The following is a 12,106-nucleotide window of genomic DNA, read 5'->3' as shown; positions in this document are numbered from 1 at the left end:
AAATGTTTTGAAAAAAAAAAAACAATATTTTTTTACTTTCTGCTATAGAACCTATCCAATAAAACAAATGGAAAACATCAAATTAGGCCAATATGTATTCTGCTACATATTTTTGGTAAAAAAAAAAAAAAAAAATCCCAATAAGTGTATATTGATTAGTTTGCTTAAAAGTTATGGCATGTACAAACTATGGGAAATTTTTATTGATTTTATTTTTTTTTTAACTAGTAATGGTGGCGTTCAGGGGGACTGCGGTATTGCAGCAGACAAAATCGGACACTAGCTGACACTTTTGACACTTTTTGGGGACCAGTGAATATAATACAGTGATTAGTGCTAAAAAAATATGCACTGTCACTGTACTAATGACACTGGCTGGGAAGGGGTTAACATCAGGGACAATCAAATGGTTGTGTGCCTATGCTGTGCTTTCTCACTGTGGTCGAGGAGCTTTTACTATAAGAAGGATCTGATACATGTTCCTGGTTTGCAGGAACACAGGATCAATACCTTCTCTACTGACAGAACAGCGATCACACAAGCGTGTCATCTCATTTTTGTTTTTACTTTGTCATTATGGGGTACTGAGTATAGCTCAATGAGAAAAAACTGAATTTTTGTAAAATCTTACCGTAAAATTCCTTTCTCTGAGTCCTCCGACAGTCGCCGCCCATTCACACAGTCTTCACCAATGGGTATTGACCTTTGCTCCGCAGGAGTAGCTAGGCACAAGACTTGTTAGGAACAAAAGCTTTTAGCATAGACACACCCCTAGGGGCTGTCCCACTAGTCAATACCTCCCTGCACCAGCATTCCCAACTCAGTTTGGTAGCATAGCAGTAAGAGTACACAAAAACCCCAAAAGAGGGGCGGGGGGCGGCGACTGTCGGAGGACTCAGAGAAAGGAATTTTACAGTAAGATTTTACAAAAATTCAGTTTTCTCTTACGTCCTCCGACAGTCGCCGCCCATTCACACAGTCTTCACCAATGGGATGTCCCAAAGCAGTGTAGACATGAGGGGTGGGAGATGTAGCCGCAGAACAAGCAACGCAGTACCCACATCAGAGAAAGGAACCTTACCACAGTAAGAGAACCAGCTAGGCAACAGGAAAATGTGCTCAACAGGAGCAACAACCCAGGAAACCAAGTAACCCAGGGGCAAAAAAAACACCCCAACAGCCAAAGACCCAAAACAAGGGTCCCTAAGGCACTGCCGCACTGAGAACTTTACGGCCAAAGGAGGCATCGGCCGATGCCTGAACATCCACCTTATAAAATTTGGAGAAGGTGTGAACGGACGACCAAGTCGCCGCCTTACACACCTGGGCCACAGAAGCCTGATGCCGGAAGGCCCAAGACGTACTCAAAAACCTGGTAGAGTGCGCCTTCACAGGGAAGGGAGGAACCCTCTCCGTCAAGGCATAGGCCTGTACAATAGTTTGTCTGATCCATTTGGCGATGGTCGCAGCCGACGCCGCCATGCCCTTCCGAGGTCCCTTAGGAAGGACAAAGAGGGAATCCGACTTGCGAAAAGATTTAGTGGACGACAGGTAAACCTTGATCGCCCGGACAACATCCAAGGAATGCAAGGCAACCTCCTTAGGATGTTGAGGCTTCGCACAGAGCGAAGGCAAGACAATGTCCTCATTGAGGTGAAAATCCGAGACCACTTTCGGCAGAAAGGACGGATTAGGTCGCAAGACCACCTTATCCTTGTGAAGTACCAAGTAGGGAGAGCTGCAGGACAACGCTGCCAGCTCCAACACCCTGCGAGCCGAAGTGATCGCCACCAAAAAGGCAACCTTTTTGGACAGCAGAGGTAACGAGATCTCCCTGATTCTGTCAAAGGGAGCGTGCTGCAACACGGACAGAACCAGGTTCAAGTCCCACGGAGGCAAAGGCTGCCTCCGAGGAGGGGCCAAATGACGCACCCCCTGAACAAAGGTGCGAACCAAGGAATTTGACACCACAGGGCGCTGGAAAAGAACAGCCAGTGCAGAAATCTGGCCCTTAATCGTGGCCAGCGCCAAACGCTGGTCCACTCCAGTTTGGAGGAAAGCCAGCACTCTCGACACCGAGTATGAGCGAGGGGAATACCCCCTGGACTCACACCAGGCAAAGTACGCTTTCCAAGTACGGTAATAAATCTTCCCAGAAGAGAAGAGGCTTTTCTAGCCTTGATCAAAGTGGGAATGACCTCAGGGTAGAGACCCTTGTCCTTCAGGACCTGGCTTTCAACAGCCAGGCCGTTAAAGCCAGCGACTGTAAAGCAGGATGGAATATCGGCCCTTGAGACAGAAGGTCTTCCCGAATCGGCAGGCGAAACGGAGGTTCGACTGCCAGCAGAACGAGGTCTGCGTACCAAGACCGGCGAGGCCAGTCCGGTGCCACCAGAATCACCGTGTGCGGTTCCGAGGCTAACCTGCGAAGGAGCCTGGACAGCAGCTGAATGGGGGGAAAGGCATACATCAGATGATACTGATGCCAGGGCGCCACCAACGCGTCCGAGGCGTCCGCCCGAGGATCGCGCGTTCTTGCCACGAACCTTTCCACCTTGTTGTTTAGACGAGACGCGAACAGGTCCACATCTGGTGAACCCCACTTCGCGCACAACATCTGGAAGACATCCGGGTGTAGGGACCATTCCCCCTGGTCCAGGGTCTGGCGGCTCAGATAATCCGCCTGCCAGTTCTCCACCCCCGGTATGTGAACTCCCGTTATCGCCGGGACATGCGACTCGGCCCAAGACAGACTGTCGGCCACTTCCCGAGCCGCACGGGCACTCCTGGTGCCCCCTTGGTGGTTGATGTAAGCCACAGTGGTGGCATTGTCCGTTTGAACCCGAACCGGATGGCCCTGAAGCCGTTCCGACCATTGGAGAAGGCAAAGCTTTATTGCTTTCAATTCCAGAATGTTGATCGGAAGGGAGGATTCCTCTTCCGACCAAGTTCCCTGGGCCGACAGATTGCCCAGGACACCACCCCAGCCCGACAGGCTGGCATCCGTGGTGACCACCGTCCAGAACAATGGACGAAAAGACTTGCCCCCTGACACCGCTGGGGACTGGAGCCACCAAAGAAGACCCCTTCTGGTGCGGTGGCACAATGAGACCCGCAGATCCAGAGACTGTGGTCGCCCGTCCCACTTGGCAAGAATCTCCGCCTGGAGACCCCGCGTGTGAAACTGGGCAAAAGGGATCGCCTCGAAAGCCGAGACCATCAACCCCAGACATCTCATGCATGTCCTGAGAGACGAGAATCGGTTGTCCCAGAGGGACCTGACTTCGTCCTGAAGCGTCCGGAGCTTGTCCTCCGGGAGGAAAACCTTCGCCTGAACAGAGTCCAGAACCATCCCCAGATAGGGAAGGCGAACCGAAGGACACAGTCGACTTCGGAACGTTTATGGTCCAACCGAACTCCTGAAGTGTCTGCACCGTGGTGGACAGGTCGGTCAACAGGTTCTGGCTGGCATTCGACCTTATCAGGAGATCGTCCAGATACCCCAAGACCGCAATGCCCTGTGCCCGTAACAGGGCCAGAACCGGCGCCAGAACTTTGGTAAAAACTCGCGGAGCCGAAGCGAGACCGGAAGGTAACGCCACAAATTGGTAGTGATCCTCCGCAATGGCGAATCGAAGGTACCTCTGGTGACCCTCGAAAATGGGGATGTGTAGGTACGCATCCTTCAAATCGATGGAGGCCATGAACTCCCCCGGACTCAGGGCAGCCACCACTGAGCGCAGGGATTCCATGCGGAACCTCCGAACACGCACGAAGCGGTTCAGAGCTTTTAGGTCCAGAATCGGACGCACCTTGCCCTCCTTTCTGGGCACAGTGAACAGATTGGAGTAAAACCCCAGAAACCTGTCCCGATGAGGCACCGGAACCACCACTCCCAGGGACCCTGGTGGCTGATTCGCGGAGCCGAATCAGCCACCAGGGTGCGCCTGAGCACCTTTGTCCAATCGGCCACCGCCTGGGCCGCCATAACCGAAGCAAATATAGGCTTGAGCATAGAGCCAGCCACCATATAAGCATGACGGGCAAGAGACTCCAACCTTCTGTCCGTAGGATCCCGGAAAACCGGCGTATCCTCAGTAGGAACCAGGGTAGCCTTGTTTAAAACGGCTACAGCGTGATCCGCTTGAGGCGCTACACACCAACGCTCGTCGGTGGAAGGCGCAAAGGGATAAAGCAGTTTAAACCTACTGGGCACCGTAAAGGGCTTCCTTAAATTGCGCCACTGCTCGTAAACAGTGTGATGAAACTCCGCAGGGCAGGGAAAAACCTGCGCTGATTTGAGAGTTCTATGTGTCCCAAAGGAGGACACTCTAGCGGGAGGAGTGGGCTCATCCTCCAGGTGCAGCGTATCCTTTATGGAGGCAATCAGCTCATCCATGAGTGCAAGTTCTTCAGGTGAGCCAGGAGGAGAAGTATCAACCCCCTCCACCTCCCCCTCAGACCCCATAAGGTCTAGAGATGAGCGAGACCCTGAGAAGGGCACGCCAGCCACAGCAGCCACATCGCCCTCTGAATCAGAGGAAATGGATAACCTGGCCCTCTTTGCAGAACTTTCAGCCATCAGCACCTTCATTTGTGATACCAAGGACGCCACTACAGTGGCCAGATCAGCCCCCTCGGGGGGTGCAGCAGCCCCTTGGTCCCCCACCAGGGCGGGGGGAAACTTGCTATCCTGGGAATCCATGCCCAAAAACAGGAATGATTGAAAAAAAAAAAAAAGGTACTGGCCCTTTAACACTACGGCGAGCGCAGCCCACCGCACTCTAATCTGTATGCACCGACCCACACAGGGGCAGAAAAACACAGAGTTAGGAAGGACAGTACAAATGCAAAAACCTGGAGAGAGCACAACAGGCTGCTGCCACCGATCGCTGTTCCAGAGAGAAGAGGAAGTGATGTAAGAACCGGCTGAACTATATAACCCACGAGGCTCAGGGAAAATGGCTGCTCAGCATAAGGGAATAGAGGCTACAGTAAAAAATGGTCGCCGACATATGCTCGATCGAGCGCGCATGTCACCGCCAAAGCACATTGCTCCGCACTCTGCACAAGGCCCAGGAACAGGCCGCCCACAGCATGTACAAAAAAATGGCGGACCGCAACCGCGGCCGCCGCCACAGCATGTCTGCACACATATCGCCCCAAAAGGAATCATCACAGCAGAGCGGGAGGGGCCCCCCCTCGCAGCCCATTAAAGGCATATAACCCCCACAGGGATCTACAGGGAGCCCGCACATAACAGACATGGGGGGTAACACAGCCACAGACTGACACCCCAGACAGATGGTCCCAACACAGAAGGTGCTTACCGTATCGGATGGCGTGGGGAACCGTCTCAAAAGCGACAAAACGCTATCCATTATGACAGGGAGTGCCACAGCTGGGACGCAGGGGACCGCAGCACAAGACCGCAGAATGGCGTCCAGTGAGGTAGCCACCTCACAGGCAGCATCCCTGCAGTGAGCAGGGATGGGTCGTTCATGGCGCCAGGGCGAACCGTAGCTGAACGCTCGAAGGCAGGCTGGGGATCCATCTGGCCCTCAGCCCTGGGATCCAGGGCGGCCAGTCCGATACCCAGCTCCGCATGATGCATCTTCATCCGAAGATCCCTAACTAAGAGCTGACAAATAACAGCTAGTAAAATAAAGAGAAAACACTTGAAATAAAATCAAAAAAGGGTAGAAGGCTGAGACTGAAGCCCCAGCAAAGGAAAGCCTGACTACTCCTGAGCTAGGCATAATCAAAACTGAGTTGGGAATGCTGGTGCAGGGAGGTATTGACTAGTGGGACAGCCCCTAGGGGTGTGTCTATGCTAAAAGCTTTTGTTACTAACAAGTCTTGTGCCTAGCTATTCCTGCAGAGCAAAGGTTAATACCCATTGGTGAAGACTGTGTGAATGGGCGGCGACTGTCGGAGGACGTAAGAGAAAAATTGATTTTTGTCTTACCGTGAATCCTTTTCTCTTAAGTTCATTGACAGACTCAGCTCCATATAATTCTGGACCAATGGGTTATGCTGCCCCCTGCAGGAGTAGAACACTAGGCAGGAAAAAGCTTTACCATGCCCATGGGGCCGACCCTGCAGGCATACACCCACACACTCTGCTAAAGGCTTCAGTTTCGTTGCAAGGAGCGTTTAGAGGAAAAACCCCAACCCACTCAAGAAAGAGGGGCGGGTGCTGCGTCTGTCAATGAACTTCAGAGAAAAGGATTTTATGGTAAGACAAAAATCCATTTTTTTTCTATCCTTCATTGACAGACGCTGCTCCATATAATTCTTGACCATAGGGACTTCCCAAAGAAGTATTTGCATGAGGGGTGGGAAAACAACGCAGAAAAAGAACGTAATTCCCAACAAGGCTAAAAACTTTAGCAAACCAAAGAATATAGAGCTCAAGCAGGAACAACAGGAGCTCACCTGGACAGACAACCTCAAAGAGACTTAGGGCCTAATTCACTGTACCTCAAACACTGATCTAGTTCTACTTTACCTCAATTTTGACTATTTTAAGGTGCAAATGCAATTCACTATACCTCCATCAGAAACGTTATGAGCAATGTCAAATTCACTAAGATCAAATAACATCAGGGCTGGAGGTAAAAATCACAAAATATGAAAGGAAAAAAATAAAAAAAGGTTGGGAAAGATGTGTTATATGATCTTGAGATAAACTGCTTTTAAACTGTGTGAAAAAGTTATGTAGAAAAAAAGATTTTAATAAAAGTGTAAAAATGCAAAAATAGCTTCGGAGTCTATTTCTGGCAGATAGCCCATGTGCGCATGCTCCATACCAAAAAGTAGGCTAAAAATAACGTTTTAGAAAACGTTAGTGGGAGTTTAATGAACTGCGGAAAAATACCGCTGCAGGCGCTAATGAGAAAAACGCGCATATCTATGTATGTATATATATATATATATATATATATATATACACACACACATATATATAGATGCAAAAATAAATAATGATATGTATATATATATATATATATTTTTTTTTTTTTTATTGTTTTGTAATATATATATATATATATATATATATATATATATATATATATATATATATATATATATATATATATATATATATATATATATATATATGACAAACAACACTAATATGGCGTGAAATTAATATATTTTTGGAATGGTTAGATATAGAAAGTAACAATAATATACTGGTTTTTGCATATGCATATATATATATACATACATATGCAAAAACTAATATATTTTTTGTTACTTTCTATATCTAACCAACCCGAAAATATATTAATTACACACATATACAATGTTTTATTTTTGGGGAGGAGTCATATTAGTGTTGCTTGTCATACAGAACAACAGAGACAGTTCAAGGATTTGAACACACTGTTGCACGGCAGATTTGCTAACCACTTAGCCACCTGGTGCTCATGACATTTCTGAAAAGCATGTGTGATTTGTGATTTCTTTATAAAAAAAAATAAAAAAAAATGAATTTTTGTAAAATCTTACCTGTAAAATTCCTTTCTCTGAGTCCTCCGACAGTCGCCGCCTCTTCATATTCGTCACATATGGGTATTAGACTTTGCTCCGAAGGAGTAGCTAGGCAACAGAATATGTTAACATTAAAGCTTTTAACATATCCCACCCTCAAGGGGTGGTCCCCTCAGTCAATACCCTTCTACTTCCTGCAACCATATCTCAGTTTTAGTGGAATAGCAGTAGAGTATACAACCAAACCCCAAAAGAGGGGCGGGGGCGGCGACTGTCAGAGGACTCAGAGAAAGGAATTTTACAGGTAAGATTTTACAAAAATTCCGTTTTCTCTTACGTCCTCCGACAGTCGCCGCCTCTTCATATTCGTCACATATGGGGACGTCCCAAAGCAGTGCAAACATGAGGGGTGGGAAACGCATCCGCGCCGAAAAGGCAACGCAGTCTCCGCATCAAAGAAAGGAACCTTACCAAAGGAAGGAAACCAGCTGGGCAACAGGAAAAACAAGTGCTCAACAGGAGCAACAACCCAGGAAAAGACAAATAACCAGGAGATAAAAAACTTATCCCAACAGCCAGGGGTCCCCATTAAGGGACCCTAGGGAATTGCCGCACGAAGAACCTTGCGGCCAAAGGAAGCATCCGCCGATGCCTGAACATCTACTTTGTAGAATTTTGTGAACGTGTGTACGGTCGACCAAGTCGCCGCCTTACACACCTGGGCTACAGAAGCCCCATGACGACAGGCCCAAGACGTACTCAAAGATCTAGTAGAGTGCGCCTTCACAGGCACAGGGGGAACCTTCCCCTGCAAGGCATAGGCCTGTTCAATGGTCTGCCTGATCCACTTGGCGATGGTAGAGGCCGAAGCCGCCATGCCCTTCCGAGGACCCTCTGGAAGAACAAACAAGGAGTCCGTCTTTCGAAAAGACTCAGTCGATTTAAGGTAAACCCTTATCGCCCGAACAACATCCAGAGAATGTAATCTCACCTCCTTTGGATGTTTAGGCTTCGCGCACAGCGAAGGCAAAACAATATCCTCATTAAGATGGAATTCCGAAACTCGTTTCGGAAGAAAAGAAAGATTAGGTCGCAAGACCACCTTATCCAAATGAACAACCAGATACGGAGACTTGCAGGACAAAGCTGCCAGGTCCGACACTCTGCGAGCCGAAGTGATCGCCACCAAAAAGGCGACCTTTTTGGACAACATAGACAACGAGATCTCCCTGATCTGTTCAAAAGGAGCACGTTGCAACACAGACAGAACGAGATTCAAGTCCCAAGGGGGCAAAGGATCCCTCCTAGGAGGAACCAGATGCCGCACACCCTGAACAAAAGTGCCAACCAAGGAGTTGGAAGCCACGGGACGTTGAAACAGAACGGCCAGCGCAGACACCTGACCCTTTATCGTAGCCAGCGCCAAACGCTGATCGACACCCGTTTGAAGGAAGGACAGCACTCGGGAAACCGAGTATGTGCGGGGTGAAAACCCCCTGGACTCACACCAGGCAAAATAGGCCTTCCAAGTACGGTAATAAACCTTCCCCGAGGAAGACTTCCTCGCGTTGATCAAAGTATGAACGAACTCTGGAGAGAGACCCTTCTCCTTCAGGACCTCGGTCTCAACAGCCAGGCCGTCAAAGCCAGAGACTGTAAAGCAGGATGGTATATCGGTCCTTGAGACAGGAGATCGTCTCGAAGAGGCAGACGCCACGGGGCGTCGACCGCCAGATTCACGAGGTCTGCGTACCAGGACCGGCGAGGCCAGTCCGGTGCCACAAGAATCACCTTGCTGCGTTCCGAGTGTAACCTGCGAAGGAACCTGGACAGCAACTGAATCGGTGGAAACGCGTACATCAGCCTGTACTGATGCCACGGGGCCACTAACGCGTCCGACGCGTCTGCCCGAGGATCGCGCATCCTTGCCACGAACCTTCTCACCTTGTTGTTGAGACGAGACGCGAACAGGTCCACATCTGGAAGACCCCACTTCGCGCACAACATCTGGAAGACAGCCGGGTGGAGAGACCATTCCCCCTGATCCAGGGTCTGGCGACTCAGATAGTCCGCCTGCCAGTTCTCCACCCCCGGAATGTGAACCGCCGTTATCGCCGGGACATGAGTCTCGGCCCAAGACAGAATGTCGGCCACTTCTCGAGCCGCTCTGGCACTCCTGGTGCCCCCTTGGTGGTTGATGTAGGCCACCGCCGTGGCATTGTCCGTCTGCACCCGAACCGGGCAGCCCTGCAGCCGGTCCGTCCAGCGATGAAGACAGAGATTTATCGCACGCAATTCCAGAATGTTGATCGGAAGGGAAGACTCCCCCTCCGACCAAGTTCCCTGGGTGGACAGAACGCCCAGAACACCACCCCAGCCCGACAGGCTGGCATCCGTGGTGATCACCGTCCACGAGACAGGACGAAACGACTTGCCCCCGGACACCAACGGGGACTGGAGCCACCACAGAAGGTCTCTTCTGGTGCGATGACTCAACGAGATTTGAAGATCCAGGGATTGAGGTCGCCCGTCCCACATGGACAGGATCTCCGCTTGGAGACCCCGCGTGTGAAACTGGGCGAAGGGAATCGCCTCGAAGGCCGAGACCATCAATCCCAGACATCTCATGCACGTCCGCAGAGACGAGTGCGGAACGTCCCTGAGGGACCTGACTTCCTCCTGAAGAGTTCTGAGCTTGTCTTCCGGCAGGAAGACCTTCGCCTGCACCGAGTCCAGAATCATTCCCAGGTAGGGAAGACGAACCGACGGACTCAGTGTCGACTTTGGAAAATTTATCGTCCAACCAAACTCCTGCAGAGTTTGCATCGTGACAGACAGGTCCTTCTCCAGACCCTGGCTGGTCGCAGACCGAACCAGAATGTCGTCCAGATACCCCAGGACAGAAATGCCCTGGGCCCTCAATAATGCCAGAACCGGTGCAAGCACCTTGGTGAAGACCCGCGGAGCCGAGGCGAGACCAAAAGGCAACGCCACGAACTGGTAGTGATCCTCCGCAATGGCAAATCGAAGGAACCTCTGGTGACCCTCGAAAATGGGGATGTGAAGATACGCATCCTTCAAATCGATGGAGGCCATGAATTCCCCCGGAACCAGGGCAGCCACCACCGACCGCAGGGATTCCATGCGGAACTTGCGAACCCGCACAGAGCGGTTCAGAGCCTTCAAGTCCAGAATTGGACGAACCTTGCCCTCCTTTCTGGGCACGGTGAACAGATTGGAATAAAACCCCCGAAATCTGTCCCGATGAGGCACCGGGACCACCACTCCCTGAGCCCTCAGGTCCCGCACCGCCAGGTGTAGGTCCCGCAAACGCTCTGGAGACAGTTGAAGATTTGAGGGAAAAAATCTGCTCTCCGGCCGAGAGAGAAACTCGATCTTGTAACCAGATCGAACGATCTCCTGAACCCATCTGTCCCGCACACGGGCCAACCAGGGCTGAAGAAAACCGAGCAAGCGTCCCCCCACCCCAAAACTGGGTGAGGGCGCCCCTTCAGGCCGTACTGTTATGGGCTGCAGATCCGGATTGACCGGACTTCTGTTTCCCAGACCAGGGCTTCTTCTGAGAGCCTTGACCTTTGAACGGCTTGCCCTTGTAGTGCGGCCGAAAGGCACGAAAGGACCCCTGAGGGGGCCGAAAATTAGCATGCTTCTTCCCAGAAGCCCCCTTAGCCTTGGGGAAATGGGGCAAGAGAGTGCTCTTACCCCCGGTGATCCCCTTAATCAACACATCCAAGGACTCCCCAAAAAGGCGAGACCCATCATAAGGTAGATTGGCTAAGGTCTTACGTGAGGACTGGTCCACCGACCAACATTTCAACCAAACCAGGCGGCGAGACAACACCGCCACGCTGTGCACCCGTGCAGCCAACGGAACCAGGTCCAGGTCCGCATCACACAGATACATGACACCCTGGTGTATTTGATCCACCATATCCAGGGTCGCCGGCGAGGCCGAATCGGCCACTAGGACGCGCCTAAGCATCTGCGTCCAACTTGCGATCGCCTGGGCCGCCATGAGAGAAGCAAACAGAGCCTTAAGCATAGAACCCGTAACAGAATAAGTATGACGGGCAAGAGACTCCAATCTCCTATCCGTGGCATCACGGAACACAGGGGAATCCTCTGCAGGAATCGCAGTGGCTTTGTTTAAAACCGCAATTGCGTGATCCACTGGGGGAGGCACACACCACCTTTCATCAGTGGAAGGCGAGAAAGGATAACGCAGCTTGAATCTACTTGGTACAGCAAAAGGTTTGCGCAGATTGCGCCATTGTTCCTTAACAGCGCGCTGAAAATCATCATTGCAGGGAAAAACCTGCGGCGTCCTGCGTTTTCTCTGCGTCCCATAGGCCGCCAAGGCAGCGGGGGGACATACTTCATCCTGCAAACGCAGCGTTTGCTTTATGGAAGCAATCAATTCATCCATGATTGCAAGCTCTTCAGGCGAGCCAGGGGGAGAATTATCAACCCCCTCAACTTCAGCCTCCACCTCGGACCCCACTAGATCTAGGGAGGAGCAGGACCCCGATAAGGAGGCCCCCGCCATAACAGCCCCATCACCTTCACCCTCAGAATCAGAGGAAAG

The 12,106-nt window shown here is 50.9% G+C and overlaps 1 protein-coding gene across 6 annotated transcripts in view; it reads right to left on the bottom strand.

Moving 5' to 3' along the window:
- MAP4K3 (mitogen-activated protein kinase kinase kinase kinase 3) overlaps positions 1–12,106 on the bottom strand; it is an 883,599-nt gene that overhangs the window by 712,550 nt on the left and 158,943 nt on the right. The gene's annotated exons all lie outside the window — the stretch shown is intronic.

Source organism: Pelophylax lessonae, assembly GCF_965119305.1.
Source record: "Pelophylax lessonae genome assembly, chromosome: 3".
Lineage (NCBI taxonomy): Eukaryota > Metazoa > Chordata > Amphibia > Anura > Ranidae > Pelophylax > Pelophylax lessonae.
This window is presented reverse-complemented; position numbering and strand designations above follow the sequence as displayed.